The sequence below is a fragment of the Schistocerca serialis genome, chromosome 7 (genome assembly GCF_023864345.2).
Source record: "Schistocerca serialis cubense isolate TAMUIC-IGC-003099 chromosome 7, iqSchSeri2.2, whole genome shotgun sequence".
In the NCBI taxonomy this organism is placed as follows: Eukaryota; Metazoa; Arthropoda; class Insecta; order Orthoptera; family Acrididae; genus Schistocerca; species Schistocerca serialis.
The window spans coordinates 118,230,681-118,245,972 of record NC_064644.1 but is presented as its reverse complement, the minus strand read 5'-3'; positions in this window follow the sequence as shown (position 1 = coordinate 118,245,972).

The window sequence follows — 15,292 nt, the reverse complement described above, 5'->3', positions numbered from 1 at the left end:
CGATAAAATTGTTATGGATGACATAGCGCAGTTTCACTGGGCAACAACGATCCATTACTGGTTTGATGAACATTGTAGACAATTCGAGCGAATGATCTGGCCACGCAGATCAAATGGTTCAAATGGCTGTAAGCACTGTGGGACTTAACATCTGAGGTCATCAGTCCCCTAGACTTAGAACTTCTTAAACCTAACTAACCTAAGGACATCACACACATCCATGCCCGAGGCAGGATTCGAACATGCGACATTAGCAGCTGCTCGTTTCCGGGCTGAAGCACCTAGAACCGCTCGGCTACGGAGGCTGGCTCACGCAGATTACCCAATCTGAATCTGTTTGAACACTTACGGGATGTAATCGAGAGGTAAGTTTGTGCACAAAATCCTGGACCGAAAACACTTCCGCAGATATGGACAGCTATAGAGATGCTTGGCGGAATATCTATGGAGGGAACTTACGATAACTTGTTGAGTCCATGCCGTGATGAGGTGCTACAGTACAATGACTTGATAGTATTGGGTTGTTTCTACCCCACTCTGCATTGTTGCCAGATGTATCCAAGATGGCTGCAATGACATCCTCCAAAATGGCAGTGTGTAGACTTGGACACAGTGCTTGACGTCATCCAAGAATGTGGCCATGATGTCGTGCAAGATGGCGGATTTTGGCGGTAAGTTTGAATTTTGACAGGAAAGTGCCACGTGCCCCTCCCCTCCCTTCCCCAGAAAGACGGCAGGAAGTTCAAATTCCAACAGGTTAGTGTGTGACACCACGGTTATCTCTACTAAGCAAAGAAAATGGCAGGAAGGTAGCTCACTTGACCTACCTCCACAAACCAAAGTCACCCGACCGCCAGTTCTTCCTATGAACTGGCGCAAAGTTTCAATTTTGGTGGTAAATGAAAGTCAATTCGCATATCTCTACTAAGCTAAGAAAATGGCGCGAAAGAAAGGACATTTGTACTAACCTCAGTCACCTAACCACCACCTAAGGATTCATGGGAAAAGGACTTGGACATAACTCTTTATTTAATCATTTTCATGCAGTACAGCCATCCAGTGTGTTCATCACGAGTTCCAGATTCCAACTGACTTGGTACACATCGCCACCACCAGAGGGCGCTCTCAGCTGTGATGTAATCCAAGATGGCAGTATACATTGTGTACACCAAGACCTCCAGACTCAAACTGACTTAGTACACAGTACCGGCACCAGAGTGTGCTGTCATCCGTGACATCATCTGATGACGCGACTACCGTTATTCAAGATGGCGGCATACATTGTGTTCCCCACGAGCATTAATACATATTGACACCACCAGAGAGCGCTGCCATGGATTTGGAGTGAATTTTCGCAAAGGACTTGGAAGGAAATAGTTAAAGCCTCCACCACGAACTTCAACCGACCGCCACGTCCCCCTACCAGCCCATGTTGTCGGGCTATCATGCACTAACGTGACCATGTACTAATGTGGACAGTGCAAGATGTAATCCAAGATGGTGGGGGGAAGTGGCGCAAAAACGACTCTGCCTATGATGGACATAAGTTTCTATTTTTCAAGCAATGTCTCCACCATGAGATCTAGACACAAGCTGACCTACTACGCATTACTGCCAGCAGAGGGTACTATCATGCCTGGTGTGGCCTAATCACAGATGGTGGTCCCTTTCGTACTTGACACCAGAGAAATTCGTAATGCAATACCTGTTCACCTAGACACCACTGCTGACGTGATCGGCTGGGAGGGCGGCCCTGAGCCACTGCCCGACGCAGGTGAAAGTTGCCTCTGTTTTCGAGTATACAGCCATTGTTATACTGACGTCACAGAAATCCAAGGCGCAGTCCCCATACGCCAGACATCTCCGGACAGCACTTGTCTTTACCATTGATGACAGAGTGGCATAGGTCGCATTCCACCTAGCGCGACATGACACACCCGTTTAACCCTGCTTAACAGCCTAGCGTGACTGACACCTCGCCGTGAAACGTCCGCATGGTGACTCGCAATTTAAAAAGTTCTCATTCTTATACTCATGTCACGTGACTATATAAAAGAACCAGAACTCAGTCGACCTCACGGAAACTGTATAGTGTACCAGAAATAGTAAACGCTCGCTTTCTTTATGTGTCAGCTTGTATGCACGAAAATTCTGGCCCTAACAGAACCCGTTTACGAAGATAACGTCGAATGCACTCTCCCCAGCGCTCATAACGTAGTACCCACTCCAGCACGTGTTACCCTCCCTGCTCTCAACATACGCAAATGATGTCACCGCTATGTAGAGGCTCCTATATTCCAGCGCGAAGGATGTGAATGAATCGAGCATTATGTTTCGCTCTTATCGAATTTACGCGCCGAATTACTGATGCCACTGGTATCGAAGCTCCATCCACATTTTGTTTCTTTCTGCAGACAATACTTTCAGTGGCAAAATGATTTTGCCCGGATCGCTTAAGTGCATTGACAGTTAAACCCGTAAAGTTGTCTATAGATCATCAAATACATACGAGATTCAAAAGGGTATTGAAAGCCAGGAACATATTTACCACTGTAACTATAATTAAATATTACGATTGCTGCTACAGTCCAACACGGATAGATGTACAGGTAATGTCTCCTCTTGACGGCTGTGCTTCTGGAACCAATGTCGGCATCTATAGTGCACATAATTTTCCATGTAAGAAATCTATCTCTCACGGTTATCGACGTGCTGAATCTATACGTAGCTCACGATAGGACACACAGTCATCCTCTCTAGTCGTGCCACAACATAAGCCACAGTAACTTTACAATGCAATGTATACAAATCCTACACAAACAGTGCAGTTATCTTTTATATCTGTACAGCAGCCGAAAAAGTTATTGTATACCTACACTCACACCGGCTATGCGTCACGATGCTCCTCAGTCCTAGATAAGCACCGTCCACCTTTTCTTTCTTTCTGCAGATGAGACTTTCGCAGCAATAAACTATTTTATACTGATCACCATACTGCAGCGACAACTAAACCTCACAAAGTGCCACACATATCGTCAAATACCGTAATACTCTTACTCAACTACACTGCTCTCCCACTGATGACAGGAGCTTGAATACAAGAACACAAGTATTTTCGCATCGTTTACCGAATATTATATCAATTTCGCGGTACTTCTCGATATCAAGCACGTAGCAGTAGCCCCGATCGCTCACGCTACATAATTCCAAAGATGTAGATGGGAAATTATTTCTCTACAAACCTGAAACTCTAGCAAGGTGGAGCATGCTGTAGACCACTGAGTAACTAGAAACAAACAGATGAAAATAGATATTTCCAACCGCGAATACCGATCTTGCTGACATAACAGATTCCAAATCATCCTTATAATTTACAAGCCAACTAAGGTGTTTCTCATGTCTGGAGAACAAGCAAGTATCTCTTTCATCTATTAGATGCACACCCCACAATCGATCTTCTCTCAACTAAACAAATCCAAGAAATCTGCAGAAGCAGTCAAGCAAACAATTTACATGGGAGGGAATAGCAGGCCAACGCAAACGAACCTCCATATTCATTCTCAAATTTCCACTTGATCACGAAAGCTATCCAACACATACTCTCTCTGGTGGTGTCAATATGTCCTAATCCTCGTGGTGAGCACAATGCACGCCGCCATCTTGAATAACGGTAATCGCGTCATCATATGATGTCATGGACGAAAGCACCCTCTGGTGCCAGTACTGTGTACCAAGTCAGTTTGAGTTCTGGAGCTCTTGGTGAACACAATGCATGCTGTCATCTTGTATTACATCACAGCTGAGAGCATCCTCTGGTTGTGGCGATGTATACTAAGTCAGTTGGAGTCTGGAACTCATGGTGAACACACTGGATGGCTGTACTACATCAAAATGGTTAAATAAAGACTTATGTCCTTTTCCCACGAATCCTTAGGAAGGAGGTGGCGGTCGAGTGACTGAGATTAGTAAAAGTGTCCTATCTTTTGCACCATTTTCTTAGCTTAGTAGTAGAGATAACCATGGTGTGATGCATTATCATGTTGGAATTTGAACTTCCTGCCATTTTTCTGGGGGGTGGTGGTCGGGTGACTGAGTGTCCTTTCTTTTGCGCCATTTTCTTAGGTTGGTAGCGAAACCCCAAGTGACCTTTGTTTACTGCAAAAATTCAAACTTGGTGCCAGTTCATAGGAAGAGGTGGCGGTCAGGTAACTTAGGTCAGCCCAAGCGGCCTATCTTCCCACGATTTTCTTAGCTTAGTAGAGATCATCATATTGGAATTTGAGCTTTGAGCCACTTTTCTGGGGGGGGGGGGGGGGGGGGGGGTGCGGCACTTTCCCACCAAAATTCAAACTTCCCGTCAAAATCCGCCATCTCGAATGACGTCATGCCCGCCATCTTGGATGACGTCATCGCCCCTATGTTGGATACATCTGGAAACAATGCAGAGTGGGGTAGAACGAACTTTGTTCCAATACTCATGATATTAAGAGTTGTTCCATGACATTTCTCACCTCAGTGCATGTTAAGGACTGTGAGGATACTGAACTCCCAACATATCAGTCAAAAACGTATTTTTTTACGTTTTGTAACCACGTGACAAAAATTTTGCCAAAGGTGCAGTATGGTTGTCACTTCTAACTAGACATGTGTTGATAATAGAAGTTAAGCCGAAACAGCCCTGTCATACAAAATATTAAACGTATTACCTTGCTGCAGCCAGTTCGGAGTTTTCCTTTTCATTTTTTCAGCATTTATAGTGAATGACACGCTGCTCATCAGGACTTGTCCATGCTTGCCGACTTCTCGAACTGGAACGACCCAGACGAGAGGTGGGGGGTGGCAGCAGACTTAGAGATATGCGTAACAAGGACTTTTAAATCATTATCTTGAAAGAAAAACGCCTGGTGGCGCCATATTTTTTTCTCGTAGTGCTAGAGGGAGTGCTTCCGCCCCTCCTCCCCCCCCCTCCCGCCCTTCTTGCTCACGTGTATGGCGGCCTCGGACCCAGCAGAAACGGCCGTTGTCCTTACATAGACTCGATCTTTCAATAGAAAGCCCACAAAATTACAGATGATATACATATTACTGTAAGAAGTACACTTATTGATATTCTACGTGACATGCTCTTGCTTATTGATTCCCTTGAGCTGTTAACAACGTCAGATTCTTTATCGAAAATTCTAGCGTAATGTCTTAGTTGCAACATGAACACTATAACCAGTAAAAGTTGCATTCAGCTTATTGCTACCACATGTAGTATATCTGAATTAGGACAAGTATTTCACCGACTTTTCAGTTCTGACACTAGATTTTTTTCTGAGGTCCCTGATTACTGGCGTATTCGGATCTTATTCGACAAGTTACATAAATTTTACTTCTGAGGTCTTTGATTACCGGCGTATTCGTATCTTATTCGACAAGTTAGTCAAAATTAACAATATTTACTATTATCCATTTTAAAACTAATGAGAAAAAATCGTCCACAGATTGTGACTACATCCATCATCTAAGGCGGCCACTGCACGTATTGTTTTACAACGTATTTTGCACGTAAATGAATTTTCAACCCTCAGAATCAACGCTGCAGCTCATAACTCATAATGTCGAAATTATGCAGCCGTTTGGCGATAGTGCTGTTCAACCTGTTGACGATAATTTCAATGATACTGCTTAAGGACGTGGAATGTAATTAATTTTTGAAAAGTAATAAGTTCGGAATTGGCTGTTAGGTCGTCATTTGCGGTACTCAGCTTTACTTTTTCGACATTTCCACTACTTCGCAAACTATTTATCGCAGCACTACTGCAGTGACGAGTCTTTACCCAGTATAACCTACAAAATCTGGTTATATTTTTATGTGTGAAGTTTATGGGAATCACGGTGAACACTTTATCCGGAACATGTTACATGTGCGCTGATAGGACACATATTAGTATGTTGAATTGTTTCTGTGCAGTCAATTATATGAACTGGTATCTTAAGTTTTCTGTGATTTCAATTTCACTGGTTACTTACCTGCTACTTAAATGCATTTGCGGGGCTTGAACTTCGCAGCCATTATATGATTGCGTATCGTAAAACGCAACCTATGTCTCCAATAACTGACACATCTGATGACTTTGGTATAGATGCGATACTCCGCGGTAAACAGATTTTGAAAGTGAAATTTATGGAATTTGATACAACTGGAACATAATTTGTAATCGGGATAGGCGCCACCCGATGGTGGTTGCGCGCGTACTTTCGTGCGCAATACCTACAACTCGCAGGAAGCGGAAAGCATAAGATATCAAAGCCACCATCACATTCAATTAATCGTGGGGGCCTGTGTCCGACTGGTTTAGGCAGTACGATAACATCATAGTCGCAGCATGAATAACGAAATCATCCAATGTGTGGCTTGCAAGAAAAATTCCACAAGATACAAGAAAAAACCAGTACAGATTTTTACGGGACGTTACTGTGCAATACGCAACGAAAAGCAATGACGAAACACGATGAATGTTCGGTCATTAACGTAAATGTTACTTTAAAGCAAAAAATCTTTTGTTATTAATTACAATTTCTGCCCACACACGCGCGAGAGTATTTTTTTTTACCTTAAAATGGTTCAAATGGCTCTGAGCACTATGAGACTTAACATCTGAGGTCATCAGCCCCTGGAACGTAGACCTACTTAAACCTAACTAACCTAAGGACATCACACACATCCATGCCCGAGGCAGGATTCGAACCTGCGACCGTAGCAGTCGCGCGGTTCCCGACTGAGCGCCTAGAACCGCTAGACCACTGCGGCCGGCTTTTTTACCTCCGTCAACCATTGCATTGTAGTCGGAGTCCTGGCTCTGGCTCTCGGCTGTTGTACTGAAAATAAGAATCTTAAAGCTACGTATTTTCTGCAACAGCGGGCAAGTTTTTCGCTTCCGCTAATTTTTATAATATCGCCACGTAATGGCGTCGTTGGAAGCGTCGGCGGCTGAGATTGTTGCACTGTAAATTACTCAAATGCAGTTTAATTCAAGGAAGGTGGACATGAAATCGGGATCACTTCTTACAAATTAAAAGTGAACAATAATATTAAATCAATATATTATCTGCTTAATTAGTACAAATTTGCTTACATTTGCCAGCACTCGCAAGATGTCCATCTACACGCAATCAAGACAAGAGAAAAGTGAAGACGACTAAAAATTAACAAACGAGCGTATCTTGTCGTCTCTTTAGATCATTTTGTTATATTTCTTTGCCCTTGAAACTTACACAGAGAAAATATTCTAATACGGATACATGAGAAGAATACATGTTCGCCGGAGCGTCTAGTGTCCACTTGTTATTCAATTTTTAAATGTCTCTTCTTTATAAATACTGTTTTGTTAAGTCTTTTTTTATTATTTTACTGGGGACGCTATAATTCACATATTTCATCAAAATGTAAAGCTCTGTAACATCTACAGAGTTGCTGTTTAGGCGCGGTTCCTCAGGTCCTTCCTCTGTGCCTGACACAGCCTCTTATTGATTTTTATTAACATAGGCTTTACTTTATTGCTGGCCGTGAAATAAAAGGCGGTCTCTGAATTTGCACTACGGCGGCACCTCCATACTACACGGGGGCGGGCAGCGGCCACGCACTTGGGGAATTCCACTCGCAGTGCTACTCAGCCACAGTATTATTACATTTGGCCGATATCGGAAACATATGGCGACGTTACAGCAAACAAGTACAGAGCTGACTAACAAAAACTCATCGCAGTGTCAATGCTTTCACGTCAGCTCTTCATACACCTTACAAGGGAACCTCCCCATCGCACCCCCCTCAGATTTAGTTATAAGTTGGCACAGTGGGTAGGCCTTGAAAAACTGAACACACACCAATCGAGAAAAAAGGAAGAAGTTGTGTGGAACTATGAAAAAAAATAAGCAAAATATACAAACTGAGTAGTCCATGCGCAAGATAGGCAACATAACAGGGAACGCTGAGCTCAGGACCGCCGTGGTCCCGTGGTTAGCGTGAGCAACTGCGGTGCGAGAGGTCCTTGGTTCCAAGTCTTCCCTCGAGTGAAAAGCTTAATTTTTTATTTTCAGACAATTATTGAAAGTTCAGGCACTCACACATAATCAACTTCACTCTCCAAAATTCCAGGACATGTTCAGATTTGATTGGACATATGCAGGATTTGACGGTCTAAGCACGGAAAAATTTGAAAACGTTAAATACATATGGTTTGACAGAACACAGGGAAATCTGTGCGACTGTGAAACTGTTGCATTCATTTGTTGCAGTTTATGTGACAAACTCTTATGTTTTCATCACTTTTTTGGGAGTGATTATCACATCGACAAGAAAACCTAAATCGGGCATGGTAGAAGAATCTTTTTACCCATTCGCCAAGTGTACAAGTTCAGGCACTCACACATAATCAACTTCGCTCTCCAAAATTCCAGGACATGTTCAGATTTGCTTGGACATATGCAGGATTTGACGGTCTACGCACAGAAAAATTTGAAAACGTTAAATACATATGGTTTGACAGAACACAGGGAAAACTGTGCGACTGTGAAACTGTTGCATTCATTTGTTGCAGTTTATGTGACAAACTCTTATGTTTTCATCACTTTTTTGGGAGTGATTATCACATCCACAAGAAAACCTAAATCGGGCATGGTAGAAGAATCTTTTTACCCATTCGCCAAGTGTACAAGTTAGGTGGGTCGACAACGTATTCCTGTCATGTGACGCTCATGCCGTCACCAGTGTCGTATAGAATACATCAGAGGTGTTTTCCCGTGGAGGAATCGGTTGACCTATGACCTTGCGATCAAATATTTTCGGTTCTCATTGGAGAGGCACGTCCTTTCGTCTACTAATCGCACCGTTTTGCGGTGCGGTCGCAAAACACAGACACTAAACTTATTACAGTGAACAGAGACGTCAATGAACGAACGGACAGATCATAACTTTGCGAAAATAAAGAAAGAAACATTTTTCACTTACGGGGAGACTTGAACCAAAGACCTCTCGTACGGCAGTTGCTCACGCTATCCACGGGACCACGGCGCCTCTGACCTCAGAGTTTCCTGTTATGTTACCTATCTTTCTCATGGACTACTCAGTTTGTATATTTTGCTTATTTTTTTCATAGTTCCACACGTCTTCCTGTTTTCTCGATTGATCCGTGTTCAGATTTTCAAGGCCTATCCACTGTGCCAACCTATAACTAAACCTGAGGGGGGTGCGATGGGGAGGTTCCCTTGTTAGTATCAACCGTGATTAAGCGCTGCCTCACGGTAAGCCGACCGAAGCGTCCTCAGACCCAGACGCAACAGTATCTTGTTCGACTAACGGCCCTACAGGCTACATGCCGCCCTTGAGGCAGACAGATCACTCGCTCGTCCGACAGACAGCAGCACCTGCACGCCCCGGGGTCTCCCCACGGGCTGTGCTCACATGGGTCGCGACCTGTCAATTGTGAAACCAGAGGTCGTCTAGCAGGGCGCACGTCTCTCACCGCCTATAATAAATGCCCCGTCAAATGTACAGACCTGAATGAAATACGTTTGTTCAAAGTCAAGTCGTGTACCCCATATTGACGCGAAAGCAACAATAATTCTGAATATGTCATATACTCCTTCTCTCGGTGCAGCTCCGTTCACATTGGTTCTGGTGCAAAGAGGACTATTTTCGCTTTATCTGTGTAAGATGGAAGATAATTTATATATAACATCAGTAGTGGCCCCAGAACGTAGCTTGTTATTTGTCTCTACTTACAAGGGAACATCCCCATCGCACCCCCCTCAGATTTAGTTATAAGTTGGCACAGTGGATAGGCCTTGAAAAACTGAACACAGATCGATCGAGAAAAAAGGAAGTAGTTGTGTGGAACTATGAAAAAATAAGCAAAAAATACAAACTGGGTCGTCCATGTGCAAAATAAGCAATATTAAGGGCACTATCAGAGGGCGAGAGCCGTGGTCCCGTGGTTAGCGTGAACAGCTGCGGAACGAGAAGTCCCTGGTTCAAATCTTCCCTCGACCGAAAATTTTAACTTTTTATTTTCAATTTATGTGAAAAACTCTTACGCTTTCATCAGTTTTTTTGGAGTGATTATTACATCCACAAGAAAACCTAAATTGGGCGAGGTAGAAGAATCTTTTTACCCATTCGCCAAGTGTACTAGTTAGGTGGGTCGACAACATATTCCTGTCATGTGACGCACATGCTGTCACCAGTGTCGTATACAAAATATCAGACATGTTTTCCTGTGGAGGAATCGGTTGACCTATGACCTTGCGATCAAATGTTTTCGGTTCCCATTGGAGAGGCACGTCCTTTCGTAACTAATCACACGGTTTTGCGGTGCGGTCGCAAAACACAGACACTAAACTTATTACAGTGAACAGAGACTTCAATTAACGAACGTACAGATCATAACTTTGCGAAATAAAGAAAGCAAAATCTTCAGTCGAGGGCAGATTTGAACCAAGGACCTCTCGTTCCGCAGCTGTTCACGCTAACCACGGGACCACGGCGCTCCTCGCCTCACATTGCCCTTAATATTGCCTATGTTACGCATGGACAACCCACTTTGTATATTTTGCTTATTTTTTCATAGTTCCACACAACTTCTTCCTGTTTTCTCGATTGATCTGTGTTCAGTTTTTCAAGGCCTATCCACTGTGCCAACTTATAACTAAATCTGAGGGGGGTGCGATGGGGATGTTCCCTTGTTAGAAGAAGATTCATGACAACCCCATGAACTATCTACATGACCCTTTACTTCCAGTCAGTTAAATATAAAGCGATACACTGACTCATTTTACCTTCAAAGCTATGAATTTTAAGTTTATATAAAATAATGTAGTGTTTTGCAGACTCGAATGCCTCAGACCAATCCCAAATGAACTGGCTTATTTCCATGGAAATTCCAGTCAACAGGAAGCGGAATAGGCTTACGAGTTGGGAAAGCTTCAAGATGATTGTCAGTTGCAGCATTTGCCATACAACCGAGAGATACTGATGTAAACCTTGGCTAGAACTTTGAGATTGGAAATTTATTAAATTCAGTACTAGGATAATATTTACCAAACGAAATTCTGGAGGCTGAACGAGTGTATGAGTGTGTTTCTTCTCACTGTAAGCGAGCAGAACCGATGACTTACTCAGCATGTGCAGTGTACATACGTTGTTTGAATAATAAACGTACGTTTTGAGAATACAAAGTGTTAAGGCTGGAAGTGTAGATAATTTTATCGGTGACTGAGGAACGTGTACTGAACAGCGCTACACCATCGTTTACTTCGTTTGCAGATTAATAATTATAGCTATTAGGAGTAGCATGTATTTAGGTTGAGTAGCATCTCCAGGTACCTGTGGCACGAGCAGGCAATTAATGCTTACTCTCCTCTGGGCGGCAGGTCAGGTACTGAAGTGTGCACATAAAAACGTACAACCATTAATCTTTATTGACAGGTGTAGTCCAAGTAATGGTGCAGTTACTACCACGAAGAATATATCGTGTAGCAAATTGCGTGACGTGTTTGTGAGGAGACTGTTAGATGAAAAAAAGTACTGATCTGTGTACATTTTAAGGTACCATATATAAAAATATGTGCACTTCTACCCCTAACACCCTGTATATCAAAGCAAGCACGTAATTCGACTGGGACAAAAAGTAATAAGGCCGTTTCAATCAACTGCAGTTTCTATTAGTCAAAGAATTCACGAATCCGTCGTTGAGTGACTGTAGGAGGATACAAGATGACTTGGGCAGGATTTGTGATAGGTGTAAAGAATGGCAGCTAACTCTAAATATACACTCCTGGAAATTGAAATAAGAACACCGTGAATTCATTGTCCCAGGAAGGGGAAACTTTATTGACACATTCCTGGGATCCGATACATCACATGATCACACTGACAGAACCACAGGCACATAGACACAGGCAACACAGCATGCACAATGTCGGCACTAGTACAATGTATATCCACCTTTCGCAGCAATGCAGGCTGGTATTCTCCCATGGAGACGATCGTAGAGATGCTGGATGTAGTCCTGTGGAACGGCTTGCCATGCCATTTCCACCTGGCACCTCAGTTGGACCAGCGTTCGTGCTGGACGTGCAGACCGCGTGAGACGACGCTTCATCCAGTCCCAAACATGCTCAATGGGGGACAGATCCGGAGATCTTGCTGGCCAGGGTAGTTGACTTACACCTTCTAGAGCACGTTGGGTGGCACGGGATACATGCGGACGTGCATTGTCCTGTTGGAACAGCAAGTTCCCTTGCCGGTCTAGGAATGGTAGAACGATGGGTTCGATGACGGTTTGGATGTACCGTGCACTATTCAGTGTCCCCTCGACGATCACCAGTGGTGTACGGCCTGTGTAGGAGATCGCTCCCCACACCATGATGCCGGGTGTTGGCCCTGTGTGCCTCGGTCGTATGCAGTCCTGATTGTGCGCTCACCTGCACGGCGCCAAACACGCATACGACCATCATTGGCACCAAGGCAGAAGCGACTCTCATCGCTGAAGACGACACGTCTCCATTCGTCCCTCCATTCACGCCTGTCGCGACACCACTGGAGGCGGGCTGCACGATGTTGGGGCGTGAGCGGAAGACGGCCTAACGGTGTGCGGGACCGTAGCCCAGCTTCATGGAGACGGTTAAGAATGGTCCTCGCCGATACCCCAGGAGCAACAGTGTCCCTAATTTGCTGGGAAGTGGCGGTGCGGTCCCCTACGGCACTGCGTAGGATCCTACGGTCTTGGCGTGCATCCGTGCGTCGCTGCGGTCCGGTACCAGGTCGACGGGCACGTGCACCTTCCGCCGACCACTGGCGACAACATCGATGTACTGTGGAGACCTCACGCCCCACGTGTTGAGCAATTCGGCGGTACGTCCACCCGGCCTCCCGCATGCCCACTATACGCCCTCGCTCAAAGTCCGTCAACTGCACATACGGTTCACGTCCACGCTGTCGCGGCATGCTACCAGTGTTAAAGACTGCGATGGAGCTCCGTATGCCACGGCAAACTGGCTGACACTGACGGCGGCGGTGCACAAATGCTGCGCAGCTAGCGCCATTCGACGGCCAACACCGCGGTTCCTGGTGTGTCCGCTGTGCCGTGCGTGTGATCATTGCTTGTACAGCCCTCTCGCAGTGTCCGGAGCAAGTATGGTGGGTCTGACACACCGGTGTCAATGTGTTCTTTTTTCCATTTCCAGGAGTGTATGTCCAAGACAGAATGAGCATACCTTGTGGCACTATCATGAGCATCTACATCGGTTATCACTCAGTGTTTGGTGCATCATTTGTAAACCCTCATTGTACTGATTTTATGTCACACACACACACACTCACACACACACACATACACACACAGACACACACACACACACACACACACACACACACACACACACACACACTATTTTTTTTTTGTCATCGGTCTTCTGACATTTGGTGCAGCCTGCCACAAATTCTTCTTCTGTGCCAAACTATTTACCGCAGAGTAGCACTTGGAACCTATGGTCCTCAATTATTTATTGGATGTACTCCAATCTCTGTCTCCCTCTACAGTTCTTGCCCTCTACAGCTCCAAGTACCATGGATGTCATTCCCTGATGTCCTAACAGGTGTCCTATCATCACGTCAGTGTTTTCCACATATTCCTTTCCTCTCCGATTCTGTGCAGAACCTCCTCATTCCTCACCATATCAGTCCACTTAGTTTTCAACATTCGCTTGTAGCACCACATCTCAGATGCTTCGATTCTTTTCTGTTCCCGTTTTCCCACAGTCCATGTTTCACACCATACAATGCTGTGCTCCAGACATATATTCCCAGAAATTTCTTCCGCAAATTAAGACCCATGTTTGATACTAGCAGACTTCTCTTGGCCAGGAATGCCCTTTTCGCGAGTGCTAGTTTGCTTTTGATGTCCTCCTTCCTCGATTCGTCATTGGTTACTTTTCTGCCTAGGTATAAGAATTCCTTAACTTCATCTACTTCGTGACCACCATTCCTGATGTTAAGTCTCTCGCTTTTCTCATTTCTGGTACTTCTCATTACCTTCGTCTCTTTCTGATTTATTCTCAATCGATATAATGTAATGATTACATTGTTATTGCATTCAGCATATCATGTAATTGCTCTTCACTTTCACTCAGGTAGAAATGTCATCAGCGAAACGTATTATTGATATCCTTTACCTTTCATTTATTTCCATCATTGATTCTTTGTTGCACAGATTGAACATTAGGGGGGAAAGACTACATCTCTGTCTTACACCATTTTTAATCAGAGAACTTCGTTTTTGGTCGACCACTCTCACTATTCCCTCTTGGCTCTTGTACATATTGTAGCACCACCACCGTTTAGGATAAGGAAAGTTAGTTTTGTGCGATATTCTGAGCACAAGTTACAGCCAGGTGCGGGCTGCATTGCAATGGGTTATGCATACCAGCAGTTGTGAAGGCAAATAGATGCCACAGTGGCGTAGAACTGCCAGAGAAAGCACACACAGCAGTGTGCATGTCGCAAGTCACAGGCAGAAGGGTGCCATAGGCCAACCTAAGTGTTATGCATACGCGCCGCTTCGCGGCGCGTTAGCGAAACGCAGGCGCACAGCCGAGTATAAATATGTTTCGTTTTTTAACGAGGTTCATTCAAGTGTGCAGCTCTCCTGGATGGGGGGCGTGTGACACCAACGGCTATACACAGCAGCATTGGGGCGGCAGCATTTCAATCTATGGCAGGTCATTGGTTCGACCCCCTGAGGTTGACGTGGGGTTCATAGCCAGCCAGCCAGCGGTGGGTCACTCCACAGCTTGCTGCCATTGGCAGTCGTCCTGGCTTCCAGCACACGCTGCAGGCATCCCAGGACGAGGGCCGCAGATTTGGAGGCACTTGTGGTCGCCACAATCTTAGCTACACCAGCGAGGAAGGAAGCAGAGGGCACTGAGTCAACAGGGAAGAAGACTGTTGAGCCAGCTGTCGGCACAGCCCTGACGATGCTGTCCTACAAGGCTGACACAAGCAGCGCATTGCATTGGGTTACTGGGATGGTGGCCTCAGCATTGCGGGACCCTGTGACGCGGACCAAGGTGAATGGGCACTGTAGTTGGAAACAGTAAATCACTTGAGAAGCTCAGACGAGCCTTTATATGGCACCTTCTACCTATTCCCGCTACATTTGGTCATCCTGATACATCTGGTGGCAGAAGTTGCCACTACAGTATTGTACATTATGCGTCTCTCTCTATAGCTTACCCCTATTTTTCTCAGAAT